General features: G+C 38.5%; 1 pseudogene; it reads left to right on the forward strand.

Annotated features, from left to right (window-relative positions):
• Nucleotides 1-3740: 3740 nt before the first annotated feature.
• LOC101437729 (WW domain-binding protein 11 pseudogene) lies at nt 3741-5061 on the forward strand (annotated as a pseudogene).
• Nucleotides 5062-5710: the final 649 nt, after the last annotated feature.

A 5710-nucleotide genomic window follows, 5' to 3' on the forward strand; every position in this document is an offset into this window, starting at 1 on the left:
AATAAATAAATAAATAAACAATCAAAACAAATGAAAAAACCAAGTCAGGAAGCCAATGTGGTTCAGTGGTTGAGCCCCAGCTTCCCACATATGAGGTCCAGGTTCAATCCGCAGCCCCAGTAACTAAAAAAAAAAAAAGTAGAAAACATATACAATAAAACATGTTTTTTTAAAAAAGTTGCAAATTCTTGAGGGCAATATTTTTCTTCCTACCCAGATCCCAAGATAAGACAGATAACATTTCTCATGGGCATATTTTTGTATTGGTAGCCTATTTTTCACTCAGAAGTTCTATATGTACATTATAGTGAGAGAGTTGGGGCTATTCTTATTCAAAATATTACTTTTAGAGAGTGACATCAAAACGATGGCAAAGTGAAATGTTCCAGGGTTCTGTCCCCACAGAGGTTTTAAACAACAAGCAAAAACAGGCAGAACCATCCTTCGCATAGCTCAGAAAAACAATTACAGGTTTAAATAACAGAAAGAGTGCTGAATCAAGAAAAAGACAACTGAGAAACAGTAGGAAAACCTTAAACACCTTTGCCGGTCCTTCACCCATCCCTTTACCAGCTCGGTGAGACCCAGCCCACAATCCCAGTGCAAGTTCCTGGTGCCAGTTCCTGAGGCAGCAGAAAACTTTTACTCTGTTTTACCTCCTAGCTGTCAAAAAATATCATGCAATGGGTTGTCTTAAACAATAGGAATCATTGGCTTACAGTTTTGAAGCTAGGAGAAATTCAAATTAAGGTGTCATCCAGGCAAGGCTTTTTCCCAAATACTGTGGCATTCTAGGCTGGCTGCTGCTGACCCTCAGTACTTGGCTTTTATGTCACATGGCAGTAGCCATGGTGGCCTCTTCTGGCTTCTCTGGGTTCACCGATTTCTGAATCCTTCCCATGTTGGTTTTTTTTATCTTTCTATTTTCAATCTACTTATAAAGGACTCTAGTAATCTGGATAAAAGCCCAACCTGATTCATTTGGGCCATATCTTACTGAACTAATGTGTTGTGTTTTTTTAAATTCATTCATTAACTAGAGAATTTGTAAGGGAACAGAAGAGTCATGAAAAAAAAAATAGTATTGCTGTGTACCCCTTATTGTTGACACTTTACATTAGTGTGGTACCTTTGCTACAACTGGTGAAAGAATATGAAAATAGTACATTTAACTATAGTCCATATAGTCCTATTATTACCACCTTGTGTTAGTGGTTTGTGTTTGTTATAATTCATGAAAGAACATTTTTATACTTGTACTATTAACCCCAGTCCATCATCTACTAGGTTCACTGTGCTATACGGTCCCATATTTTACTTCTAACTTTCATTCTAGTAACATATACAACCCAAAACTTCCTCTTCTTACAATAGTCACAAACATAATTCAGCATTGTTAAAAACACTCAAAATATTGTGCTATCATCACCACCATCCATTTACAAACCTTTACAATCAACCTAAACACAAATTGTGTACAAATTAAGTATCAACTAAATACAATGAGTAAACTCATGGAGTTGAACTACATAGATTATTAGGAAATAGAATGTGGGTTGAGAAGTGAGAGCTGCTGCTGAATGTATGTAAAATGTTTAATAAGGGGGATTGTAAATGTGGGAAAATGGTTAGAGTTGATGTTAACACATTATAGTGAGTATAAGCAACACTGCTGAACTATAAATGTCATTGTGACTGAAAGGGGTAGTCCAGAGAGGTTAAGTCAATTGAAAGAAAGAAAGGTTAATCTAGGAACTATATAACAGTGATTTCAATGGTGGTTAATAATACAATTCAAGAATATTCCTCTATTACAAGGTGTTAAGAATATGGAGGTACATGGGGAAAATACAATTAGTATAACATATACATTATAGTTACCAATAATATTGTAATTTACAAAGGCAAAGAATGTACTAAATCAATGCTAAGGGCCAATAATGGGGGGCTTTAAGGAGGTTTGAGATTCTTCCTTTTGGAGTAATAAAAGCCTTCTGAAATGAACTGAGCTACTGACAGCACAACTCTGTGATGAAACTAAGAGCCACTGAGTGTACAATTTGGATGAATTAAACAAGGCAGGGGACCATATAACACAGTGAACCTTGAGATAAATGATGGACTGTACAAATATGAGAATATTCTCTCATGAACTATAGCAAATATACTAATACATGGATTTAATAATAGGACAGTTTGTGGGGGAAACTCACCAAAGATAAGCTATGGTCTATAGGTAGCCATAATATTATGACATTCCTTCATCATTTGTAACAAATGTGTCACAACAATGTAAGGTGGTGGTGGTGGCATAATGTATGGGAATCCTGTATGGTATGCATGATTGTTTGGTTAACTCACAACTTCTCAAATAAAAACAAATTTTCAAAGGGAAACATGGGACTGTACAACATAGCAAACTCTCATGGAAAATGAGATGCGTATGGTTAATAGTGCATATTTACAAATGTTTTTCCATGAAACAAAACAAATGTACATTAATGTTATAAGATGTTAATATCAATGTGATATTTGAGCCAAAAAATACAACCAAAACAAATGGACAGTAATGTATAGTAATATATTAATAAACTTTCATCATAGTAAAAAAAAAGTATGCTAAGTGAAAGAAACTAGGCAAAAAGTACTACGTATCATTTCTTTTAAAGATTTGTTTTATTTATTTTATTCCCCCCCACCACCACAACCATTTGTGCTTGCTGTCTGCTCTATGCTTCTGTTAGTTGTGTGCTCATCTTCTTTTTAGGAGGCACTAGGAACCAAACCCAGGATTTCCCATGTGGGAGAGAGGCACCCAATGGCTTGAGCCACCTCCATTACTACATACTGTTTTAGTCCACCTATACAAAACCTAAACCAAATAAAATATAGAAATGGGAATAGATTAACAGTTATTTATGGCAGGAAAATAGATTGAGAGGTGACTACTAAGGGGTAGGGTTTGTTTGTTTGTTTGTTTTCCAGGTACCAGGGCCAGGGATTGGACCCAGGACCTCTTATGTGGGAAGCCAGCACTCAACCACTGAGTCACATAGGCTCCGCTGAGGTGGCTTCCTTGCCTGTTTGCTTGTTGTCTGTTTTTTTGTCTCTAAGAGGCACATGAAACCAAACCTGGGACCTCCCATGTGGGAAGAAGATGCTCAACTACTTGAGCCACACTGCTCCCTGGTTTCTTTCTTTTCTTTTCTTTTCTTTTTTTTTTTTTTTTGAGTAATGAAATTGCTCTACTATTGATTGACACGATGGATATACAACTCTGTGATTATACCAAATGCCATTATTGTACACTTTAGATGGAGTGTATGGTTTATGAATACATTTCAATAAAATTGATTTTTAAAAAGACTGATTCAAATGGGGAGTTATTGCTTAATGAATACAGAGTTTCTGTTTAGAATGATGAAAAAGTTCTGAAAAATAGTGGTGATAGTTATGCAACATTGTGTATATACTTAATGCCATTGAATTGTATACTTTAAGATGGTTAAAATAGTAAATTTTATACTTTACTGCAATAAAATTTTTTTGAAGACTATGATTTCTGGGGGGTTTCAAGACGACAGTGGCTGAGTGGTTGCCCGAGGGGTGGAGGTGAAGACCCCTAGGAAGTAAAAGAGGCACGGAATCATCCATAGCTCACTTTTTGCAGTCTTGGGAACACAGCAGAAGTTTTTTTGGTTTTGTTTTTAATGAAGAAGTAAACAATTCAGCTGTTAAACATGGGACAGAGATCTACGTCCTACACCAAGAATGGAAAATGTATGAACCCCACACACAAACCTGAAAGGAAGCCAAGAAGAGAGAATTAAAAAAGAATGAAAAACAGCACGTGATGGTTTGAGGACATGGAGAAATTGGATGAAATGGAATTTAACTTCATGCAACAACCACATTTAAATGAGAAGTTGCTGAAAGGCAAACATGAAAAGCTGCCTGAAACCTTTGAACATATTCTATGACTATGAAAAAAATCTAAACATTTACAAAGAATTGAGAAAGTTAGAGGTAGAATATGAACAGAAGAGAGCTCGATTTAGCCAATATTTTGTTGCTGTCAAGAATGCTCAGCATGTGCAAGTTAAAAGTATTCCTTTGCCAGACATGCCTCATGCTCTTTCTAACATCTTGATCCAGGACATTCTACTTCCTGATGCCCAGCCACCTTTCATCCTTAGGAGGACTTCAGCTTATGGACCTTCAACTCAAGCAGTTTCTATTCTTCATCTTCTTGGACATGGTGTTCTATATTTGCCCTCTGGCAGAAAACCTCTTGGTCCACTTCCTCCTCAGGTCTTGCAGATGTATGGCTGTGAAGTGGGCTTTGCCCTAGGTCCTCCTCATCGTAAGGAAGATGAAGTATGTTCTATACCCCTGCCTTTCCTCAGTGAGGTCATGACGGTGATATTTTCAGCACCAGTGGTGATGACAGCTATCCTGAGGACATGGATCAGATTAAGCTTGATGATAGTGGCACTGACAGATCAGATGGAGAAAGTGAAGGGGGTGATTTTGTGCACCATGATGATGGTGAGAGAGATAGCAATGAAGGAAAAAAATTCAGCTCTGAGTGTACAAGTTGCAGAAATGCCTTGGAAATCAAGGAGGGGGAGGGGGGAAGGAAGAACATGAAAGAACTGACTCCTCTTCAAGCCATGATGTTTCAAGTGGTGGGCCAGGAAACCCCAGAGGAGGGATGAAAAGTAGAGGAATTTTCAGAGAGTGATGATGAAGATGATTCTGAAGCAGAAAAGCAATCACGAAAACAGCATAAAGAAGAATCTCTCATGGCACATCTACAGCTTCTTTATATCAGTAGGCTTCTCCACACCTGTTCCTCCTTCTCAGATATAAGCACCTTCCATGCCAGGATCACTACTTCTTGGACCACCACCTGTACAAATTTTACAGCCACCTGGACCACCTATGGGCCTTCGTCCTGGGCCACATCCAGGAGCTCCTCCATTTCTGAGACCATCCGGAATGCCAGGAATCTGAGGGCCTTTAACCCAACTTTTAACTCCAGGACCACCACTGGGCTGACAAACTATTATTTTCTTGACTCATATGCTTTGATTAAGCAAGCTGCCATTATGGAGAGACACATGCAACAAAGAACTGAAGACAGCCTCTGTCCAACAGTAAGTGAAGAACTAAGACCCTCATTCCAACAACCTGCAAGGAATTAAATCCTGCCAATAACCACTGAATGAACTTTGAAGCAGATTCTTCCCCAGTCAAGCCTTTAGATGAGGCTACAGACCCTGGACCAACACCTTTGGAAAAACTAGGAATCAGAAGACTCATCTAACCTGTGCCCAGATTCTTTACCCACAGAAACTGTAAGATAAATCCTGTTGCTTAAAGGAACTAAGTGTTAGGGTAATTTGTTTTGCAGCAATCCATAACTAATACAGTGGCACTGTTGTGGAGAAAGTGTCCATGGTAGCTGCTGAGGGTAGGGACAGGGAAGAAGAGTTATGATGTGGGGGCATTTTCGGGACTTGGAGTTGTCCTGGGTGGTATTGCAGAGACGACAGATGCTGGACATTGTATGTCCTGCCATGGCCCACTGGGTGGACTGGGGGAGAGTGTAAACTATAATGTAAACCACTAACCATGTGGTGCAGCAGTGCTCCAAAATGTATTCACCAAATGCAATGAATGTGCCACAATGATGAAAGATGTTGTT

Source organism: Dasypus novemcinctus, chromosome 9 (genome assembly GCF_030445035.2).
Source record: "Dasypus novemcinctus isolate mDasNov1 chromosome 9, mDasNov1.1.hap2, whole genome shotgun sequence".
NCBI classification, from domain to species: domain Eukaryota; kingdom Metazoa; phylum Chordata; class Mammalia; order Cingulata; family Dasypodidae; genus Dasypus; species Dasypus novemcinctus.